Below are 24,485 nucleotides of genomic sequence, written 5' to 3' on the forward strand. Positions count from 1 at the left end.
TTTCCAAATCAAATATACTGGGTTCTAGTTGAAAATTTAGAATGTATTCTAAGCAAAAGGCAGTCTGTTAAAGCAATGTAGAACTGAGTTAGTGCCATGGGATAATGTGTGTACCTGATTAGTGGTAAGCATTGAAGAAACATTTGTTCTGGCATTCCTCAGTTCATCCTCTCTGCCCACCCCCAAGGCAGTTCCTGATTTTTAAGAGTTCATAAATTATATTGAAATATTATAGAAAAATAATAGGAGCTTGCTTGAAAATATGTTAACAGCTGTGCAGGGCACACAATAAACACCCAATAAATGTCTGACTTATCTGATTTTTTAAAATGAGTCATTAAATATTGAAAATCATTTCATGGCACAGAAAGCAAATCCTCCAATGAACAAAAATAAAGTACACAGTTACAAAGAAGATGAGAATACTGAGGTGTTGGTATACTATCACTGACTATCTTTTATGATTCCCCTAGACAAAGGATATCAGAGCAGAGAGGGAACAACCATATTCTCTCACTGTAAGTATACATTTAGTCTACAGATTTAAAAGCTGTTTTGCACACTGGGTCTGTAGAGAGACAGGCCATTGCTCTCTGCCACAATTCCAAAGTCCATCTTCTTTACCTCATCAATTTGCAGCTTGGTAGGGGTGAGGGTGAGGGAAGAGTTATATTGTGTTCCCAGGAGCAAGGGGCTGTTTTCCTGCCTGTCATTCCACCAACCTCCTAGAATAAATTGCTACTTAGAAAAACGAAAGTCAAACATTTATGAAACATATTGCTATGTAGGAAAAAAAAAAAGAATTGTTTTGCAAATAGTAGCACTATTAAAAGAGGAAAGAGAGAATAGCATCAGTCATTTTATATTACATATAAGCAGTTTATTAAAGAATTAAATATTTATAGACTATAAAGCAAGGCAGGCGATGAGCTGCAAACAGCTTGCTGAGAAGTACATTATAAAACAATGAGTCTGTCAGTGATTGATAAAGAATGGAAAGTGCAAATGTTTTATAAAATCCCTAAGTTAGCTATGAATTTGAGACTAGCAAAATAGGACACAGTAGCCAGCAATGTCACACCACCAAGCTGTTATGTTAAAGGCCTTTAGTGAACAAAATGTATACTTCGGCTCTGATCTTTTTACCAAAACAGGGAAAAGGGCTGCAAAGCACACAGAACTCTTGGGCAAGGGCTTTATGGATGTTCAGTTCCAAATTAATAGATGTTAGACCTAGATACCCATAGAACTCCATTTTCTTCTGACTTTTTCCTTATTAGATAAGATTACAGAATTTCAAAGAAAGATATTCTTCCTTTTGTTACATAATTATATACATGAGAGATTAGGTCACCTAACCTAATCCCTTTAGAGAGTAGGTAACTGAGTTGGAAAGTGGTAAAGTGACCCATCGAAGTTCATACAATTAGAGTGATTAAAACTTTGGCCTCCTATCCCCCAAGTCAGTATTTTTTCCATAGCATCAGCTTCTTTTCCCAATCGCTTTTTAAAATTGAAGTAGTTAATTTAAAATATTATATGTTTCAGGTATACAACATATGATACAAAACGTTCAGGTGTACAACATATGAAAAAAAATTTCAGTGATACTAAAATTTTTAAGGTTATATTTATAGTTGTAGTTTATATTGGTTATATCCCATGTGTTGTACAGTATATACTTGTAGCTTATTTATTTTATACTAGAAGTTTGTACCTATTAACCCCCACCCCTATCTTGCCCCTATACTCTTTCCTCTTTCTACTGGTAACCACAGTTTGTTTTTTTATATCTGTTTTCCGATTCCTTTTTAAAATTAGAATTCTGAGCTCTCTGTCCAAAAATCATTTCTTTAGTTAAAAATTGTGAGTTCTTTTTCTCTTAAAATTATATTTCAATCTAGTTTGAACAGTGGTTTGGGGAAGTGAGAAAAAAGTTTGAAGAGGGAAAAATTATATATTCTTTGAAAGAAATGGAAAATTTAATCTGCCTATCCAAAGTCATTCTATAGTTTGAGATAATAGGATGCTATTAATGAAATGCTGGCTCTTTCTTGGATAAATTGATGATATGGCATTCTTTCATGTACTAACTAGCTGGGAGGATGAATTATTTTTCACCCTTTATGAGAATGACTGGTCGAGACCTAAAAGTGTTCGTAATTTTAAATGCCAGAGGAAGTCATCTCTTCCTGACTTTGTGAAAGTCATAAGAGACTCTGTGTTCTGGATACACTAATTTGGAATTCTATTCTCTGCCTTCAAATTTAAACAGTCATTTTCTTTCTACATAATTGAATTTGAAGTTCCAGTTGCTGTCTTCAAATTGGATAGCAGACACATTGTGAGTTACAGGGAACTATGGATCAAATCTGTTGTGCCTATGCAGAAACCAAAGTACTGGGTAGTTTTTAAACAGTGAACCACTGATGCCTCTGACTATAACTCTATCACCATTTAAAAATAACTATTTTAATATCTGAATTTCTATGAAATTATATCACACAGAGAAAATCCACTGAGTTACATTAAATGCTTTCTTTGTAAAGCATGATTCAGAGGCTTCTTCATGTGAAAGAATAACTCAACTATTTTTGGTATACAAGTTTCCTCATTCCCTCTATTCTCATCAATACAGAAAAACAGCTACATTTGTATCTCATAATTTGGCACTGCCAGTTTAACAAAGAACAATGATATGGAGGATAAAATAAACAGTTGGTATTGTAATTGAACATAACTAAAAATGGTATTTAGTAAATCGGTAAAGATAACCCTGTATGCGAGACATCAAAAGAGACACAGATAAATAGAACAGTATTATGGACTCTATGGGAGAGGGCAAGGGCAGGATGATATGGGAGAATGGCATGGAAGCATGTAAATTATCATATGTGAAATGAACCGCCAGTCCAGGTTCAATGCATGATACAGGGTGCTCGGGGCTGGTGCACCGGGATGACCCAGAGGGAGGAGATGGGGAGGGAGGTGGAAGAGGGGTTCTGGAAGGGGAAAACATGTACACCCAGGGTAGATTCACGTCAATGTATGGCAAAACAAATTAAAAAATAATAATAATAATAATAAAAAAATTAAAAAAAAATGTTATGATGATTCAACCGTTAGAGACCAAAAAATGATCTATTATGCTAATGAGTATTTTTCTTCTTAAGTGGTTACTATGTATTCCCTGAAGAGTTGATTCAATGTGTCCCAACAGCCACAATTTTAATTAAAAATAAAATACTGACATTGAAAAGGCATACTACATGAGAATGAATCCACACGGGGACTTCTTGCACGAAACTATAAAGCATTCATACTTGATATTCAATGCATAGATCTGAAACCTTAAAAATGCAACTTTATAGGTCACTGAAAGTCAATAGATTTAGGAAACGGGGAGACAAATTTGAAATGATTCGGATGCTTCCCTCTCAAAAGCTGAGAATAATAGTTCTAAAAGGATAAAAACTGAGTAACCAGTTTATCCTAGAAGTAGGGGCATCTCTTGGAAGTTTGAAAGTGGTAAACCTAGAACACACATGATGAAATTAAACAGAGGACTACTTGACATAACAAAGTAAAGTTTCAGAAATTGTTACTTCAAGAAAAAAACAGGTTTCAAAACAATCTAAACAGATAAATTGATGTAAGATTCACAATATATCATTAAAGGGAAACTGGGATGTTTTCTTGATTGGCAACATACAGTGCCACAGTGCACACTTCAATCTTTCTGTTACTAGGAGTCAGAATCCTACGAATTTTTGGTATGGTAATTATATATTTTTATAAATGTTAATTGTCTCCCTTCATTTTCAAGGGGAGGAAACTTAGTATGATTAAGTCCACTTAATCAATGCAAAATTTAACAACACCATCTAACAGCTTTAAAAAAAAATCAAGGTCAGTGATTAGGAGAGTGTTAACTTTATGGACTCATACAGTAGTAAGTCACGGGTGTTAAGATCTATACCATCTTTTAAGTTAAACCTCTATTGCAAAAAATAACAGCCAAAAGCTGTTATTTGCTACCATTCTGAAGGAATTTTTAGGACTTAATTTCTGCATTTCATTCCACACTTCCAAAGCACAAGGGCAACTGCGTAGTCTCAAAAAATAAACTCAAGATGAGTAACAGGATTGAAAACCAGCTCTTTTACCATCTTGGACCCAAGATACAAAGATCCATTAGGAAAGGAGATGTGTTAATGAAGACAGTAAATTAGTAGGTTTGAGAACCAATCTCTTGTGTCTTAAGGGTTTTCAATTCAATGTGACAAAGATAAATTCACTTCCATGAAAATAAAAAGCACAAACTAAAACTGTAATTGTAGGGGTTGTTATTATAAGGTCTCAAAACCAACTGTTAACCACTAGACAAGCCAAATGTTCATAGACAACTGAAGCCCAAAGATTTTTTTTCCCCTTCATTTTATATTTGTTTTTCCCATTTTGGCCTTTAAGGCAGGGCTGTACTTGCTTGTTTGTCCCTAGGGAAAATTAGGTGTAAGGATAAAGCTCTTGTTTCTGAAGAATGACCACCAGTGTCAGGTTTCTCTCTGTAAACTGAAACAGAGGGAGCTGTTTCATTCCCAATAAGGTCTCAGAGAAAGTTATAGCTTAAAAGTAGATAATTCCCATGTACGAACGGTGAAAGTGAAAGAAAGTGAAAGTGAAGTCGCTCAGTCGTGTCCGACTCTTTGCAACCCCGTGGACTGTAGCCTACCAGGCTCCTCCGTCCATGGGATTCTCCAGGCAAGAGTACTGGAGTGGGTTGTCATTTCCTTCTCCAGGGGATCTTCCCGACCCAGGGATTGAACCTGGGTCTCCTGCATTGGAGGCAGACGCTTTAACCTCTGAGCCACCATGGAAGCCAAGAAGGGGCAAGCTGTGTTTATAGAGTTAATCCTCAGAAGAAGATATGGATCCTCAGGCAATGTTTGCAAACAATAGGTTCCGTGGGGTGACTGTGTTAGCCAAAATTGCCTATGTGTAATGATGAGCATTGTCATGTTATTAATTGTTTGTGGATGATGGTATAAGGAAACTGTGTGCGTGTCTGTTTATTTTTAAATATAACAAATTTGTAAAATATTGAGAGAAATAACATCTGATAAAGATGGACAGGGAAGCCTGGAGTGCTTCAGTCCATGGGGTCACAAAGAGCCGGACACAACTGAGCAACTGAACTGAACTGAAAGAGGATTCTATAAGTTACCTTAATAATTGACAGATGATCTATGATAAAGAAAGTATAATTTAAGGAATCTAATACAAATGCCAACACAAATAATGTAACCATCGTACAGATTATTAGTATTATTGTTATTGTTATCAAGAAAAAACAAATCACTTTTCACTGTGTTCATTGCTATTATCATGGTTTGCCTGGAATATCACAAAAGCCTCCTAACTTGTCTTCTTGTTGCCATTGTCCCTCCCTACCCACACTGCCAACAGTGTATTTCTTGGCATAATGGGCACAGAAAGAAATCTGTTCATGATATGCCGCAGGTTAAAACCTTACAGTGAGGTCTTCTTTCGAGTTAAAAACAAAGGTTTTAAAGGGCATTGTGCCATTAGGTCCTCCACTACCTCAAAGATCTCACTACAATGCTCTCTCTGCTGTGCATTCTATTTACTCTTGCATGTTAACCTCCTCAAACTTGCCAGGTACATTCCTGCCTCATTGCCTATGCATATGACGTGCCCTCCCCCTGTTATCCTGTTATTCTAGTTATCTATTCTCATGGCTTACTCTTCATCTCCTTCAATGTTGCCTTCTCAATGAAATCTTTCCTTGATGCACTATTTAAAACTGACAATACTCCCCATCTCAGAATCATTCCATATTCTCCTTTATTGCTCTCTTTTTCTTGTGAATACTTGCCTAACAAAAATAGGATTTACTTATCTAATTTGTTGGGGCTTCCCTGGTGGCTCAGATGGTAAAGAATTGGCCAGCAGAAACCCAGATTCGATCCCCGGGTCGGGAAGATCCCCAAGAGAAGGAAATGGCTACCCGCTCCAGTATTCTACTTGGAGGATTCCAAATAATTTATTACTTGTTTCTCCTTACTAGGGTAAGGACAGGAACTTTGTCTATTTTATTTACTATAGTGTTCCCTAGTGTGTAGCCTGTACCTAGCATATAATACACACTCAATACATATCAATTTAACCAACGGAAGGTACTCTGTAGTATAGCGTTTAAGTCTCTGAAGTTATACTGCCAGGACTCAGACTCTGGCTTAACTATAACCTGCCTTCATAAAACTTTAGTTTCTTTTCTATTAAAATAGGAAAAATTATAATTCCCAGTTGTAACATTCTTGTGAAAATTAAACTAGATGGTTCATCCAAAAGCATTTAACAAATCTCTTGGATGACCAGTGGAGTTACTGGTATCAGACTTGCCTTATATTCACGTTCTGCTTGGTTGCTCCTCCTAAGGCTGTGGTCTGAAAAGTGCCTCCAGACAGAAAGCTGGGGTGATTATGGGAAAACTGGACAAAATAGATGAAACGACTTGTTTTAGGCACTGGACAAAAGGCAGGATTATGATCCCAAAGAGAAGGAAATAAACAAGGCAAGCCCCCTAATCACCCTAGCTTTCTGTCTGGAGCCACTTTTCAGACCACAGCCTAAGGAGATGGAACCAAGTAGAGCATGGCAGTTTCATGTGGTTGAGAAAATGGAAACAAGTTTAGGAAAATCAAAGTACCTGGAATTTACACCCGAAAGGAGAGAGGTACAATGAGAAAGAAGTCGAAAAAGCTGTCTAGTGGTAACTGAGAGCAATGATTCTCAAACTTTTTGATCTTAAAACCTCTTTACACTCCTAAAAACTGAGGACATCAAAGAAATTTTATTTATATGGATTATATTTATCAATACTTAGTGTATTAGAAATTAAAATTGGTAACTTTATAAATTATTTGTAATATCTGTTTATTAATTCATTTAAATATAAGAGCCACATATATAACATTTTCATGAAAATACCTTTTGTGAAAGTAAAAATGTAATAGTACAGTAGCAATATTTTACTTTTTTTTGATGGTTCTTGTTGTTTTCTGGCTTAACAGAGATGTAGATTTTCACACCTGCTTCTGAGTTCATTTTGTTATGGTATCATATGTCATGTAGCCTCTAGAAAACTCTATTGTATGTTGAAAGTGAAAAGTGAAAGTGAAGTCATTCAGTCGTGTCTGACTCTTTGCAGACCCATGGACTATAGTCGGCCAGGCTCCTCTGTCCATGGGATTTTCCAGGCAAGAATACTGGAGTGGGTTGCCATTTCCTTCTCCAGGGGATCTTCCTGACCCAGGGATCGAACCCTGGTCTCCCACATTACAGGCAGACTCTTTACCATCTGAGCCACCAGGGAATCCCAATACAATAACATAGTGTTGTATGTTGCTAAGTGAATAAGAGCAGAAAGGCTAATAATATTTAGGATAATTATAAAAAACGTCTTGAATTCATTGGCCCTAGTATATAATGAACTATAGTTATCCCTCAGTATCCACAAATGCTTGAGTCCTTCATATAAAATCACATAGTACAGTCAGCCTTCTGTATCCATGAATTCTGCATTGTGTATAAAAGCAGAGTGACTGAAGACGCAGCAGTAGAAACCTATCCAAACCGAAGCATGGAGAAAATAGAAATGAGAAAAAATAAACAGAACTTTAATGACATGAGGGACAACACAAATTGATCTAACGTATGTGCAACTGGAGTTCCTGGAAAAGGGAGATGCTCATAGAAATATGTTTGTAGGAATACTTGCTGAAAATTTTCCATACCTGGTGAAAAGTATAAAGAAGCTCAATAAACCAGAGCAAGATAAACTCAAAGAAAATCAAACTGAGGCAAAATATAACTTAATTGTAACACTGTAAGAATAAGAAAATCTTAAAAGTAGCTAGAAAAAGAAGACACATAAACAGGCAAGAAAATAAAGACTAACAATTTCCGAGTTCTTCTCAAAATCAAAGAAGCTATAAACATGGGATATCTTGGGAGTTCCCTGGTGGTCCAGTGGTTAGTAGTCCGTGCTTTTATTGCCAAGGTTCTGGGTTCAATCCCTAATGAGGAAACTAAAGTCCTGCAAAAACCTGTGGTACAGCCAAAAAATAAATAAATAAAAGGAAGGGGGGATATCTTCAGTGTGCTGAGGGGTAGCCCTGTAAACTTGAATTCTATGTCCAGAAAAAATATCCTTTAAGAGAAGAAAAATCACAGAAGACAGAAATGTGAATCTACAGGAGAGAAAATGGACAGTACAAGAAATAGTATAAATGTGGGATGAATATAACATTTGTTTTTCTTATTTTTTACCTCTTTAGAAGACAACTGACTTGTGTGTGTGTGTGTGTGTGTGTGTGTGTGTGTGTGTGTGTGTGTGTGTGTGTGTGTGTGTGTGTGTGTGTGTGTGTGTGGCTGTGCTGGGTTTTTGTTGCTGTCCTGGCTTTTTGCTTTTCTTCTAGCTGCATTGAGCGGGGACTTCTCATTACGGTGGCTTCTCTTGCTGCAGAGCACCAGCTCCGGGGCACGCTGGCTAATAGTTGCAGCTCCCAGGCTCTAGAGCACAGGCTCAATAGTTGTGGCCCATGCGCTTAGCTGCTCTGTGGCACGTGGGATCCTCCTAGACCAGGGATTGAACCCGTGTCTCCTGCATTGGCAGGAGGACTACTTAGCACTGAGCCACCAGGGAAGCCCCGCAGTTGACTTTTAAGAGCAAGTCAGTAAACTAAGGCTAAGAGCCAAATCTGTTCCTGTTTTGAAAAATAAAGTTTCCCTGTAAAACAGCCAAGTTCATTCTTTTACATATTGTGTATAGCTGATGGCTGAGTTGAGCATTTCAAACTACATGGCTCACCAAGGCAAAAATAGTTACTATTTACTATCTGGACTTTTATAGAAAATACTAGCAAAACTAGTATCATTGTGTTGTGCAATTTGTAACTACACAGGAATAAAATGTTTGGTAGCATCATACAAAGGTTAGGAGGAGGAACAGAAGTACACTGCTGTAAAATAGTTCTATCATACAGGAAGTGGAAACTTATTTCATGGTAGATTTTAAAATGTTGAAATGTGTATTATAACCCTAGAGCAACTACTAAAAAAATTAAACATATAAATTTGGCTAGTCAGATAAGAGAAAAGATAAAAATAGAAATATTGAAATAATCTCAAATAAGAGAGGAAAATAAAAGAGAAAAAAACCCAGATGAAACAGAGAATTATACTACAAGAAGTTCATTTAAACCACCTATATTGATGATGCAAATTAAATTAAATATAATATAAAATTAAATGTAAATAGTTAAACAAAAGTCAGAGGCTGTCAGAATGAATAAAAAAGTAAAATCTAACTATATGCTATCTACAACAAATTCTAATTCAAATACAAAGACATAGATTAAAAGGATGCAAAAATATATAACATTCATATACTAGTCATGAGAAAATTGGCATGGCTATATTAATCATCAGGCAAAATGACACCAGAATAAAGAATATTATCAGAAACAAACAGGGGCATTTCCTAATGATAAAAGGGTAAATTCATCAAGAAGACATACAAATCCTAAATGTATGTGTACTTGATAAGAGAACCTCAAAATAAAGGATAGACAAATGGATAAATCTAAAAGAAGAAACAGTCAAATTTGCAAGTGTAAATTGATGATTTCCACACTCTTTTCTGTACAGATAGAACAAGTAGATTGAAAGTCAAAAAAGCCCTTGAAACACAGAGGTGATTGATAAATAGTAGCTATTCTTATTGTATTATAAATACAGTTAATTATAGCTAATGGAGGGCTTCCCCAGTAACTCAGTGGTAAAGAATCCACCTGCAATGCAGGAGATGCAGGAGACATGGGTTTGATCCCTGGGTCAAGAAGATTCCCTGGAGGAGAAATGGCAACCCACTTCAGTATTCTTGCCTTGGAAATCACAGGGACAGAGGAGCCTGGCGGGCTAACATCCATAGGGTTGCAAAGAGGCAGATACAACTGAGCGACTGACATACACACACACACATAGCTAATGGAAATTTTAAATAATAACCTAATTAGATGTAATAGGAGCCACTTCTTACAGTGGCTCAGGGATACAAATTGCTAAAGAAGCAAAGATTCTATCAAAAGAAAAACTATACCATGTTTGGGGCTAGAAATAGCAGTATCACTGACTGATAGCAATATCTCCAATCATAATAGAGACTTTATAAAATTATAAAAGCAAAACCTATGCACGCTACTTTAAAAATACTTGAGGCAGCTAACACTGAATCTTAGAAATCAGAATTGGAAAGCAGTACTTAACTTTATAGACAGAGATTATGCAGTATAGCTTCCTACTCTGATGATGACATTTAAACTTCAATAATCAATTCTTGGTATCAAATTATTAGCCAAATATCACATTCTTGTTTTTTCATTTAAAAAATCAGCTTCAATGAGACATAATTTTCATATGGTAAAATTTATCCTTTTTGATTTTTATTTATTTTGACAAATTACCACAAAGTAACATTATTTATCACCACCCATAGTCACCATTATTTTTTGTAGTGAGAACAAATGATATCTACTCTTTTAGCAATTTCAAGTATACAGGATATTATTGTTAACTATAGTCACCATGCTGTACATTTGGTCTCCAGAGCTAATTCATTTATAGCTGAATTTTTGCACCCTTTGATCAATGTCTCCCCTTTTTTCCCACCCCTAGTCTTTGGTAGTCAACTTTCTACTCTGAGTAGGACTTAAAAAAAAAAAAATTCCATATATAAGTGAGATCATACAATGTCTTTTTGTGTCTGGCTTATTTCACTTAGTACAATATCCTCCAGAATCATCCATGTTGTCACATGGCAGGATTTCTGTCTTTTTTAAGGTGAACAAAATTCACTCTTCTTAAGTGTACAGTTATATAAGTTTTGACCAGTGTATTAAGTCATGAAACCACCAACACCATAAGCAAGGTACAGAATATTTCTATCACCTCTGAAAATTCCTCCCGACCCTAATATGATCAATCTCCCCTTCTCACTTCTAGCTTCAGGCAAAGTCTGGATCATGCTTGGCTTGGAATGCCACATTAAGAATGTCAAGTCTTCAGCTTAGAAATGGGAAGCCTTAAGTTTCACGAATAGAACAGAAATAATCAGATTTGTATTTTTTAAAAGCATCATCATGGTTGTGATATGGAGAAGTGATAGTCAGAAGAAAGAATGTAGGAAAAACAGGAAGTCCTGCAGTATACCAAATGAAAGATGACAGTAACTTGACTTAGGGTGGTAGTAGAGTTGGACACGAGTGAACGACTTTACTTTCACTTTTCACTTTTGTGCATTGGAGAAGGAAATGGCAACCCACTCCAGTATTCTTGCCTGGAGAATCCCAGGGACGGGGGAGCCTGGTGGGCTGCAGTCTATGGGGTCGCACAGAGTCAGACACGACTGAAGCGACTTAGCAGAAGCAGCAGCAGTCAGTATTCTTGGGTTTCTCTTGTGGCTCAGCTGGTAAAGAATTCGCCTGCATTGCGGAAGACCTGGGTTCTATCCGTGGGTTGGGACGATCCCCTGGAGAAGGGAAAAGCTACCCACTCCAGTATTCTGGCCTGGAGAATTCCATGGACTGTATAGTCCATGGGGTCGCAAAGAGTCGGACATGACTGAGTAACTTTGCCGTCCTCGTTAGAATAGTGGCGAGTATCCCCGCCTGTCATGCAGGAGACCAGGGGTTAAGATTCCCCGACAGTGAAGCAACTCGCCCTTGTGCTTGCTTTGGCAGCGCATATACTAAAATTGTAATGATACAGAGAAGATTAGCATGGCCCCTGCGCAAGGATGACACATAAATCTGTGAAATAGTCCATAGTTTTGGTGCTTCCCTCATAACTCAGTTGGTAAACAGTCCACCTGCAAGGCAGGAGACCCCGGTTCAATTCCTGGGTCCAGACATCCGCTGGAGAAGGGATAGACTACCCACTTCAGTATAGATATAAGTGGTTGAATTTAAGATATTTGTAAAGTAAGATTAACAGAACTTGATGAATTGAACATGGGCTGGAGGTTCAAAAAAGGATTCTTATATTTCTGCAATTGGATATATAGTGAAGCCATTTTGAAAAGGTAAGGAATGAAAGACAAAAGGAGTGGGAATTTGAAGATCACGAGTACAGTTTTGGACATGTTGTTTTGGGATTATGTTTAGAAATATCAAGCAGAACAGAAATCTTGACTACAGATAGAAATTAAAGAATCAAAGGCCAAAAAAAAAAAAAAGGAAGAATTAAAGGCAGATAACTGAAGCCTGGGTATGGATGAGATCTTCTAAGAGAAAGAATATTCTTCAATTAAAGTAAAAATTTTAAAAAGAGCAATTAATTGTAATGCCTTTTAGAGAAAAGGACATATGTAGTGTACCAAATTCTCACCAGCCTTCTGATGTCAAACATAATAACCATCATTTTAACGTATTATACTAACAGACTATCATAATCACCTTATGGGGTAGGTACTATCATTATTCTCATGTTATATATGAAGAAGCTAAGGTGACTCTTTGCTACCCCATGGACTGTAGCCCTCCAGGCTCTTCTGTCCATGGGATTTTCCAGGCAAGAAGACTGGAGTGGGTTGCCATTTCCTTCTCCAGGGGATCTTCTCGACCCAGGGATAGAACCCATGTCTCCTGCATTGGCAGACGGATTCTTTACCATCTGAGCCACCAGGGAAGCCCTTTATAGAGAATAAGCAATGCATATTTATAGTAATAATGTAGGAACAAATGATGAAACCTTGAAACAAACTATGAGTAGAAAAAAGATTCAAGAAAATCAAATGAGTTTAGTGGTTTGTCCAATGACACAGAAACTAATCTCCTGCCCAGTTAGCTTAAATTGCTTCATGTTATACAAGTATCATCTGCAACAAGATGTTATCCAACATTAACTCTGTTTAGGAACTGGTTTCAGTTTGGCTCACAAGAAGGAATACTTCCTAGAAAGTCATCAGTGTCAACAGACTTAGTTTTCTTGGGTTATATGAAAATCTAACTCAGTTTACTAGACTCAATAAGGATGACAGCCAGAGAAGGAAAGTTTACTGAGTGATAAGAATTTATAAATAGAAAGGATCTAGCAAAGGCTTCTAAGTAGATAGCCTTGGGTATTATCTCTTAATCAAGAAATTTTGTTTTACGTCTATAGTCTTTTTTTATGCATGTGCTTTTATGTTTGCAATTGTTGATATAATGAGATCCCCAGAAAGTTTTAGAGAGGAGTCAAGTTAGGCAAAGACATGAGCTTTAAAGTCAAAAGTTCTTTAAACATCTTTATTCCTAGACCCTGCAAACAGGCTTAATAAGTTAGATTTTAAAATGAAAATAATGAACAAAATGGGCTTCCCCACAACAATGCAGGGGACCTGGGTTTGATTCCTGGGTAGGGAAGATCCCCTGGAGATCTAGAGATTTTTATTTTACTTTAGTCATTTGCAGTTGAAATGACTTGGGTGCCATATGGATGATTGGTAACCTTACTGGAATGCCCTAAAACATGCTTTGTCAGGCTAATTTGGATTTTTAGGTTATAATAGGCCTGACAAAAATAAAAAGGGCTATCATATAACATTTAATATTCTAGATATTTAAGGCATTTCATAAACAGGTAGACATGACTGAAGCGACTGAGCACAAAAATACCCATCTAAACAACAGAGACACTGAGTCTTCAAGTCAGTCCCCAGATTGGAAGGTCTTGGATAAGGTTGTTTAAGCTTCTTTATGCCCAGACCCTGCATACAGGAAGAGCCATGTGTAAACTGTCTTTTTTTTTTTAATAATATACAACAAATAGATATTGCATAAAAGTTAAACAAGTAGGGCAATAATAGTAATTAGGGAGCACAGCTAAATTCAAATAATGATAACTAATTGTAAATACTTTCTTCTTGCTTGCTTATTGTGTGATTGATGAATATATATATTTCAGTTGTCGACTCTGAATTTAAGTATTATTATTACTATTACCATGTTTACAGTAGGGAAACTAAGTTTTACAGATGTTTACTCACACTCACAAAGCCAGTAGGAAATCAAGGTGACCTAACTCCAAAGTCCAGTCTCTTAACTGATGTTTTGCTGCTTCCTAACTATAACCTATTAATACTGACAATCTGTCAACTGTAGTTTCTCTACCATAGGTAGACATCTAAATGTCAACTGTTTACACAGATTCAGAATTCTTGTTGGAAAAACTGAGTTTATAATCTTTAGACAGACTATTCTTTTCTTGTAGCCTTATAGCATGGTGTATTAAGAAACGGGAAATGAAAATGTGAGATAAAGAAAAGAGAGAAGGAAAAAGCCAAGGATTATAAGAGAAAATATATGATTTAGAGATCACATCCCTTTTGTGGACTAGGATAAAATAATAAGAACAGTGATTAGAATAGTATGCAAAGAGGATGCTTCAAGGCAAACTCAAAAGGAAAAGATTTTCATCTATAGGGGAGGAGAAGAAAGGAAGAAGGTGTATCAGAGAAGAGAATGTTACTTTAGATTTAATTTCAGCTTTTTTTAAATTAAGAGGAGAAATAAATATATTCCTATTCCAGAAATGAAACACCAGTAATTTTTTTCCCTTCCCACATGTAGAAAAGAATATTGACACAACATAAAACGCGGTGGAATAACCTTACAACACTATAATAAAAAAATAACAATAAATGTCCCCTCTTAAAAATATGAGATGCTTGAACTCAATTGAGATTATTAATTTCTTAGAATTGCATGCTTCATTGAAATTTAAAACAGTATTTTTTAAGAAACATAGTATGTATTGTACTATTGGCATTAATTTCAATTTTCTAGTCTTTTGGGAAGAGTAGAACTTATGAAAGGTTAAATGCCATCTTTCCCCACTCCCTGAACCAGCTTCTCTAACCCCCTTTACCAAGTCAGGCTCTGAAGCCAGGAAGAAAGAATTTTTCTTGCAACCTGCTGAAGAGCGCCCTCTAGTGTTACTTTGCAAATGAAATGTGCTCATATCATTTTTTTCATGAATTGTACTGTTTATATTGGACCTTAGGTTTTCTTTGGAACGTGGGCCAGAAAAATAAGTGATGCTTTAGAAAAATTTTCAGGCTTGTAATGCCAGCTAACTGATACTATCATAATATATTAAGGAGTGAGAAAGTGTTCTTTTTTTAAATTTTATGAAATGAGATACATTTATTTTTAAAATAATGGACTTTTGGTTGAAGGGTCATCTTTTAAAGAAAATAATTTGCAAAAATTTTTCATAGTACCAATAAAAAGAGGACCTAGTTTTCTCAGAAAGAAGTTAACAGTGACAATAATCGCTTCTCTCAACCTCTCAGTCTCTGGAAACTTATCTACTTAGGCTGTGGTATCCTAAAACTTAAAAAACAAAACAACAACAAAAAAACTTGTTTGTGTTTAACTTTTTATTTCTGATGATATATAGTAAAAATGTTCAATCAAAATCCAAAAGGGGAAACACAGAAAAACAAATTACCTGATTATGAGTATACCTTTAAATTCCAGGAAAAAGAAAGCATGAGATAATCTAAAAGGCAGTATTAAATAATGGCAATATTTTCCTTTAAACAGTTTTGACACTAGCACAGAGAAATTTAAGGGAGTGAAGAAAGTAATTTTTTTCATTTTCTAATACACACCAAGTAATCTGAACCATGAGTAATTCCATTAACTATCACTTTATCTTGGGCGTAATGTTTTCCATTTTTAAAAAGAATGTATGCACGATGAATTAAACCAGAGCATGAAGAACTAAAGGACTAATAAGCAGGTTAAGCATGTACGTGTGTGTGGTATGTCCATGTATGTATGCTTGTTTATGTACTGATGTCATCCTGTTTAATAAAGTGAGGGTCAATCAGACACCTGGCTCAGGACATGGGTAAATATAAGATCTCTGAAATTGCATTCTAGTGAATGAGGAATAAAAGAACACCGAGGGAAACATTCGTAGATCTATTAGTTTTGTTTTCTTTTTAAATTTTGTTTCATTTTTTTTTGGTAGAAGGAGGTATGTTATTCTGCATTGTTACATTCAATAAGTTTAAATGTGCATGAAGAAGGGATTAAAGAAAATACGTTAAATAAACTTTAAAAATTGTGAATCACTATGTTCTACACTGAAATCTATATAATACTGAGAATCAACTATACCTCGATACAAATGTTAAATAATACCAATCCAAAAATATAAGTGGTAAAAATAAAAGGTAATGTGTCTTAATATTTCTAGACTAGGACAAGGTTTAGAGATGAAATATTCTTAAAACACAGCCTTCAAACACTTGTGTTATCTAAATCTTTGAACAATTTCCAATCGGAAAAGAGTTCTAACAAAGAGATGACAGCATTAGACAGAGAAATGGGTATAAACAGATCATGACAGATTGGAAAACCTCTGGGTTCTGTTTCTGTTCCTGACTCACCATTGACCTTGACAAAGTCAGTGATCACCACAGTGATTCAGCTTCTCCATCAAACAGAGGCAATAATTCTTGCCAGAAACCACACAGGAATGTTGATAATGGAAGAATTAGTGTGATAATGTATAAAACTTAAGGAATGTTACTGTGCTATGAGCACTTGTGGAAAATATCTTGCTCTTTTGCTACCCCCACAAAAGTTTAAGAAGATAAAAGACGTATAAAACATTAAGTTAAATTCTGCATAGCATCTTCATTTCCACTTATCTTGATCATTTCTTCAATGTGCCATTTTTATTACTTGTTATTTGTTAATATTTTTATGTCTAGGAATTTCTAATTCACTTCTATCTTATTTGTCTCATTTTTAGTCTTCTATTTATACAAAACAATGATTTATTCTTGTCTGAGTTTCTCCCTTTCCTCATTGTATTTATATGTTTTGGTACTTGGCTCTTTTCTTTCTACCATCCATTTCTATGTTATTCAATTATAATAAAGGCAACCTTAACAGTGACCTAGCACTTAATACATGTGAAAGTGCTTTGTAAACAAACTATTATCTTATTTCATGTATTTACTCAAGCTAATCTCAATCAGAAAAACTGTTGATAGTTTATGTTATTTCTAAGCTCCCATAGGAAGCTCACCCTGTCAGTTTGAAAGAGGAAATAACCAATGACATAATAAACCAACAATAAACATTATTATAATTTTTCAAAGATTTTCCGGCAAATAATAGCACAGATACTTCAGAAAAATTTCAAGTTATAAAATACACATTTATCTCAATTTATCAAATGACATAGCTTACATTTATAACCTCAAGATAAAAAAATAAAAGTATTCCACACTTCTGTTTTCAACTCTATTACTTTTGATTGGATAACAGTAGAAATCACTTAACATATATAAAATATGGAAACGAGTATTTCACTGTGCTCTTGGAATGATTAATTATCCTTTTACATAAGAACAAAAGCTATGTGAACATACGGTATTATTACTTTAATACAGGTAATTCATTGTAGTATGCAATAGCCGTATATAGACCAAATAATAATCATCTACTATATACAATAAAATAAAGCCCTCACTGAAACTGGAGAAATGCCTCTTTCTGTCCCTAATTAGTTTTTAATAAATGATACATAATAAATGGCAACATTCTAATTTATCACAGTTTAGGCATAGTCCTTGAATGGGGGATGGGAGTATATGAACTCTGGCAGCTGTGAAAGCTGTTTTCACCTAGCCTGTGAAAACTTCTCCGTTAAGAAGGTATTGTTCTTGAAGTTTGAAAACCTGCAGGCTCTCATCAGGTCATTTCAGGTAGGTGGTGTGTCTAACAGAAAGTAGTCCCTATATAGCACAAAGTTCTCACTCAGATAAATTGTCTGTTTTTGGTGTGAATCACTTAGTATTGGTTTTAAATCACAGATACACAGGCACACACAGAGTTTTACTGAAATTAACACATAGAGTAGCATGTAGCCCTTTTCACTTCATAGATGTGAGAAATACATTTATATTACTAGTTTTGATTATTTTCAAAGCTGATTTTTGGTTCCCTGACATTAAATTCTACAAACTAGGCCGATTTAATTTTTTCATGGTATTATTTCAATAGACTAGAAAACCTGGTGGTGTTTGTTGTTCTAAGGATCCAGATGATATTTATTTTCCATATCTGGCTCCTGCTTAAGGGCAACAGTTCATTAGTAAAGATAAAGGGATACATTATAACCATAAGCATTTAACAAGGATCTAACAGTTGTATTCTACTTATTGTAGGAGGAATATTTGTGTTCCTCTTTTACTAAAAGTCTCATCTAGACCTGCCTAAGAAATAAAGCAGGTGAGAAGATGGGTTTTATCAAGATTTAACCAACAAAATGGTCCACTATTTTCAGTAAATGCACCCCTACCTCCATGCTCCCATTTGCCATAATCCATTGCTTTAATAACATACTGCCTGCACTCATGCACTTCTGCATGTGAAGACTGGGACTTGCATCATCTTGGATTAAAAGAATACTGAAGGAAAGCAATTGTTTCTTCTCAAAAGTGTAGAACTGAAATATGCTCAGGTTAAAATCAACCATTTCCACATCACCATGGTTAAGGAAAATTTTATTCTTTTATTTATTCTAAAGAAAATTTAAAGTAGATCTTCTACAGAGAACTTTCCCCCCATTGGATCAATCCATGAGTGCCTTTGTTTTCAGTGTGCTTTCCTTATGCTGAAATTTTTGAGCAAATCTCTACGATGAGGAGTTAGATTTAGAAAGTTTAATTTTCTTTATAATCAGTACAAGTGTCCCTCTTTCCATGTGTTCTCTATGGAGCTAAACACACACACACACAGAGAATGTATCCTTTTCATAAAGTGGGCAATCACATAAAGCTAGACCACCTTCTACTGTACTTTAGATGCAAGCCATCACATCCCTACAAAAAATAGGTTATCTTTATATAGTAAGTGTACTTAATAGTATTATGCCTCGACACTCCTTCATATTGCTCATGTGTTCAGATACACACATGCACACACTCACACACAAAAAAACTCCATTTCTATTAAGTCAAATTCATCTAACATTGCATAGTATGGTTGGTATTTCTATATCTTTTCCTCCTTTAAATATGACTAGCTATTTACACCCTAACAATTCTGGTACAGAGCTGATTTAGCATTTTTATTGGAATGTGAAAGCTCTTAAAAGAAGAAAAAATCTAATCAGGCAGAAGAGATAGAAAACTTGCTGAATTTTCTCTCACCCCCCTAACACCCCCCTGAATCCTATCAAAAGCACATCTTCCATTCATTGCTTCCCGGTGTCATTATGACAAGCGGCTACAAATCAATAGCAGAGGGAAAGGCAGGACCAACCCGCACTCACCAAGTGATAAAGATTCACTCTCAGCCTCGATTTGCTAATAGCCCATAATAGCAGCCATTGGCGCCCTGCATTAAATCATACATTTCACTCTGCGTTTATTATGGGATTTTTAAAACTCCTCACCAAATTGGATTTTCTCGATGGTCTCTAATTTCCACATTTATCATTTAAAATTAAACTCCTCTGTGGAGAGGGGGAATAGAGAAGAGGAAAGTAGAGAAAGGCCAGAGAATACTGTATTTTTTCTTCTAACCCCCTCTTTTTTTTATGAAAACCCATAAATAATACCAGGTATCACAGCCATAAGCAGCAGGGTTTTTAACCTATAAGAAAATTCTAGAAATTGGGCTGGAATACTTTGTATGTGCTGGTCTATAAATAAAGATGACAATTATATATATATAGCAGATTTTAAACAAAATGAATTTGGTGAAAAAATTCTCAGTAATGCTGTACAGAAGGTACGTTGCAAAAGCAATGGAAAATAAGTTAGCGTTACATTAGGCAATACTCCAAGGAGCTGTAAACAGAATGCTCAGCAAGTATAGTATTCTGGTTTTTTTAAAACTATGCTTATCTTATTTCAAAGCTCAGTGACAGACAAAAATACAAATTCATTTATGGGTTTCTAATTATGTAACAGTTTGCTTAACTATGTATACATTCTCAGTTTAAAAAAGTATTTTACAATTTCATGGAATCCAGTAGCAAAGCTGCCCCTTGACTGCTGCAGCAAACCCCCAAACAAGTTCTTCAGTCTCTCATAGATATCCTGAAACAATGGGATGAACCCACGGGAACTGAAATCACTACAAATTTAAACATACATAATGTCTTTGGATAAAATATTTTTTATTCTCTGAATATAAAAAATGAAAATTAAATTTCATGTCTATAGCATAAATTGAAAGGGCTATATTTTCTCAAGCCTGTATGGTTGAGATGTAGTATGACCTAGTTTTAACTATAGTACTAGCAGGATCCAAAGACTTAAGAAGGGAACTAATCAGTCCATATTCAGAGGTGCTTGAAAAGGATAGAGGTTTAATGAAAGCTTGAATGATTTCTCTGATTTTTTGTTCCTTTTGGAGATTTCCTCAGCAATAAAATCCATCTACATCATTTTCCTTAAGAAACAGACAAATGATCTTTTAAAACAGTGTTTGAAGCAGAGTTTAAAACTTGAGCTACTTTATAATAATACTTCATTTCATCTTCACAGGCCCTCTTTTCTTTTAGAATTTTGTCACTGATAAAAATTTTGAAACCTTTTTCAGTGATCCTGTTTTTGTATGATCTGTGGCTAAAGAAGATATTTACATTTTTAAATGATTAAAAAATAAAAAGAAAGATAATATTAATAATGTAAAATTATATGAAAGTCAAATTTCAATGCCCATAAATATTAATAGTTTAAAAAATACAGTCACACTCTTTTGTCTAAATACTAGCTATGGCTGCTTTCATGCTGAAACAATAGAGCTGAGTAACTGGGAAATTCATATGGCATAGAATCTAGAATATTTACTATCTGGCTCTTCACAGAAGAAGTTTGCTAACCTCTGCTGAAAAGTGTTCCATTGTGTGACTATGCCACAATATCATCCATTTTGTTTTTGAAGAACATTTGGACTGTTTCTGGTATTGACTATTATAAATATGTGCTACAAAATTCTAGAACATGTCTTTTGTGAGCATACACATACCTAGGAGTGGAACTGCTGGGTATAAGGTATGTATATATTCAGTTTTACAGTTGTTGCTGAGCAGTTTTCCAGTGCTTTTTATCAGTGTACACTCCCACCAGCAATGCACGAAAATTTCAATTTCTCCTTTTCTCTCCAACTTTTGGTATGTTAGCTATTCTTGTTTCCCCCCTCTTTTTTTGGTCTTCATTGTGGCATGTGGGTTTCTCTAGTTGTGGCATGCAGGATTAGTTGTCCTGTGGCATGTGGGATCTTAGTTCCCCAATCAAGGATAGAACCCAGGTCCCCTGTATTGGAAGGTGGATTCTTAACAACCAGGGAAGTCCCACTTGTTCGTTTGCTGTATCTGCCTTATGTCTAATAAGGCTGAGAGTACTTTCTCATATGTTAATTGCCATTTAAATATTCTCTTTTTTGAAGCAGCTGTTTTAATCTTTGTCTATTTTTCTATAGGGTTGCATGACTTTTTGTTATTGAATTGTAGGAGTTATTTATATATTATAGGTACAACTCTTTTGTCAGGTTATCTTCTGTAAATATCTTCTAGGTTGTGGTATGCCTTTTTATTCTTTTTAAGAGTGTCTTTTGATGAACAGAAGTTCTTAATCTTGATATGGTCTGGTGAATCCTTTTATTTGCAGTTAGCACTCTGCTTGAAGAAATATACCCTATCACAAGAAGATTGTGAATTTATTTGGATTTTTCATGTGTATTAATAGGTCATTTGTGGATAACAACAATTTTATTTTTTTCTGGTGCTTATTTCTTGTCTTATTGTACTAGCTAGGAACTACAGTACAATGATGAATAGAAATGATGAATGGTGAGCATCTTTGATTTTTATAGATTTTCTTAATCAGGTTAAAGAATTTCCTTTCTGTTCCTAGTTTTTATTATGAATGATTACTAAAATTTATCAAAGACCAAAAAACTTATAGAGATGACCATGTGATCCTCTTTATTATTTTTCTGTTAATATGGTGAATTACACTGATTAATTTCAAAATGTTAAAAACTCCCCATTCATTCCTGGAACAAACTTGATTCATAATAATTTTTCTATATTACTGGATTCAATTTGCTGGCATTTGTTTAGGATTTTTTAATCTATATTCATGGGAAAGATCAATTTGTAATTTTCTTGTGGTAATCTTGTGTGGTTTTAATATCAGCTTCCTTATATATTTAAAAAGTTTCTGGTGAAATTGCAAGAGCTACTTTTGGCAAACTGCAAACTTTAGTGGAAATTCAAGCTGCTGTCCTTTATTATAATGGCACAGGGAACTCTGATACTTATGAGTTTTTCATACTCTGCTGTAAGTTCTGTTAAGTTTCATGACTCTCTATTCCTGAGTACTTGCTTCTATTATAACAGCTTTTGAAGATTCATCTAAAGTTTCTAAATTTTATTTTACTTCTCCCTCTGGTGAATTTGAGGGTTCACAATAAGAATTTTTTTTGTTCATGATTACATATTAGGCTGGTACTATCTGCAAGAAAAGGTATTATGCGAAGTTAAAAGAAGTAGAACTTAAATTCCCTGCCCTCAGTGAGTTTAGAATGCAGTAAACTAAATCAGCCTCTTTAAAAAATTTCAAATTAATTACAAAATAATCTTTAATTAAATTTCATTCAAATTCATGAAGCTTTAAAAAGATGACTTCTATTACAATGGGGAAAACAAGTTAATGAAAGAAAAATTAGAATTAAAGAAAAGCACAAAGAAGGTGCAAAATCACTTGTAGTCACACCAAGAAATATAACCATTATCTAACATTTAACGGCTTCCCGGGTGGCTCAGTGGTAAGGAATCTGCCTGCCGGTGCAGGAGCCACAGGAGACTCAGGTTAGATCCCTGGGTGAAGAAGATCCCCTAGAGGAGAGTATGGCAACCCACTCCAGTATTCTTGCCTGGGGAATCCCATGGACAGAGGAGCCTGGCAGGCTACAGTCCATAGCATTGCAAAGAGTCAGACACGACTGAAGCGACTCAGAATGTACACATGCACACTAACATTTAAATTTTGTTGAAAATTAGATAATCTTCAGTGTGTTCATCCTCATATTTTCTGTATAGTAGACAATTCCATAGTTAGTATATCCTATTAATCTCACCTGTACATAATTTGGACATACATTGGAAGGACTTATGCTGAAGCTGAAACTCCAATACTTGGGCCACCTCGTGAAGAACTGATTCATTTGAAAAGACCCTGATGCTGGGAAAGATTGAAGACAGGAAGAGAAGGGGACGACAGAGGATGAGATGGTTGGATGGCATCACTGACTCAATGGACATGAGTTTGAATAAACTCTGGGAGTTGGCGATGGACAGGGAGGCCTGCCGTGCTGCAGTCCATTGGGTCGCAAAGAGTTGGACACAACTGAGCGACTGAACTGACTGAACTGAACTGTACATATTTTTTGTTCTATTTAGTAGTATTAAAAAAACCTTTTTAAAGATAAATTTAGAAAAATAACTTCTATAGTTTGTATTACTATAAAACAGGCACAAAAATTAGGAAAAAAAATTTAAATGTGTGAAATGAAACTCCCCTCTCTTTCTCAACCAATCAAAAATGACACTATACCTTTGTTCCCAATTCAGAAAGCTTCTATTACCTGTTTGGTAGGTCCAGTATCTCGCCACATCTCTACATTTAAACTATCCTCCCCTCTGATACGTGACAAATTAAAAGCTGTTAGGATTTGTATTTTGTGCAAAAAAGAATTTTAAATTTCTTGTATAATAATGAAGTACAGAATTGCTATCTTAGAGCTGCTTTACCATAATGGTAAAGGGCACAGGCTTTGGTGAGTTTGAAACCTGGCACCACCACTCACAAGTTAATTACATTCTCTGTACCTCAGCTACTCATCTATAAAATGGAAGAAATAATGTTAATGACCTCATGGAGTTGTTATTAGGATTAAGTAAGTTGAGACAAGTGAAGGACTGTTAGATACATAATAGGTGCTCAGTAAATGTCAGCTTTGCATAGGCAAGCTAAAAGCCTGTTCATTTAAAATATATATAAGGAACAGCTACACTTACTGTTATCAAATTGAAAAACCTCCTTCAGTTTGCCCCCACTGGCATTCTTTTTTTCTTTAGTCCTGAAGAGTGTCCTTTTAAACTAGTTTATTTCTGTTCTTACTGTTTCCTGTCATTATTTTCTGATTTATTCCTGAAACAATGAAAAAGTCCTCTGCTTTTAGAATTTATTTTTAAAAGCATACTTCTATTATAAAGTCTCTATCTGAGCTAACACCACTTGATTTAAGTGGATAAAAGCTGGAACTGAAGAAATGAGGACAAGGGACATGTTAACACTGGTAGCACTGTCAGAGTTTTCC

The 24,485-nt window shown here is 35.2% G+C and overlaps 1 protein-coding gene and 2 non-coding genes across 3 annotated transcripts in view; 1 reads left to right on the top strand and 2 right to left on the bottom strand.

The window, feature by feature from the left end:
• PMFBP1 (polyamine modulated factor 1 binding protein 1) overlaps positions 1-24,485 on the bottom strand; it is a 443,606-nt gene that overhangs the window by 288,687 nt on the left and 130,434 nt on the right. The window lies entirely within an intron of this gene.
• Positions 4,806-4,885, bottom strand: TRNAW-CCA (transfer RNA tryptophan (anticodon CCA)). Its single transcript has one exon. It is a non-coding gene; the product is annotated as a tRNA-Trp (tRNA).
• LOC145515889 (U6 spliceosomal RNA) lies at positions 11,807-11,913 on the top strand. Its single transcript, XR_014061099.1, has one exon. It is a non-coding gene; the product is annotated as a U6 spliceosomal RNA (small nuclear RNA).

This window comes from Giraffa tippelskirchi, chromosome 7 (assembly GCF_054371585.1).
Source record: "Giraffa tippelskirchi isolate mGirTip1 chromosome 7, T2T-mGirTip1v1.2.pri, whole genome shotgun sequence".
Classification (NCBI taxonomy): Eukaryota; Metazoa; Chordata; class Mammalia; order Artiodactyla; family Giraffidae; genus Giraffa; species Giraffa tippelskirchi.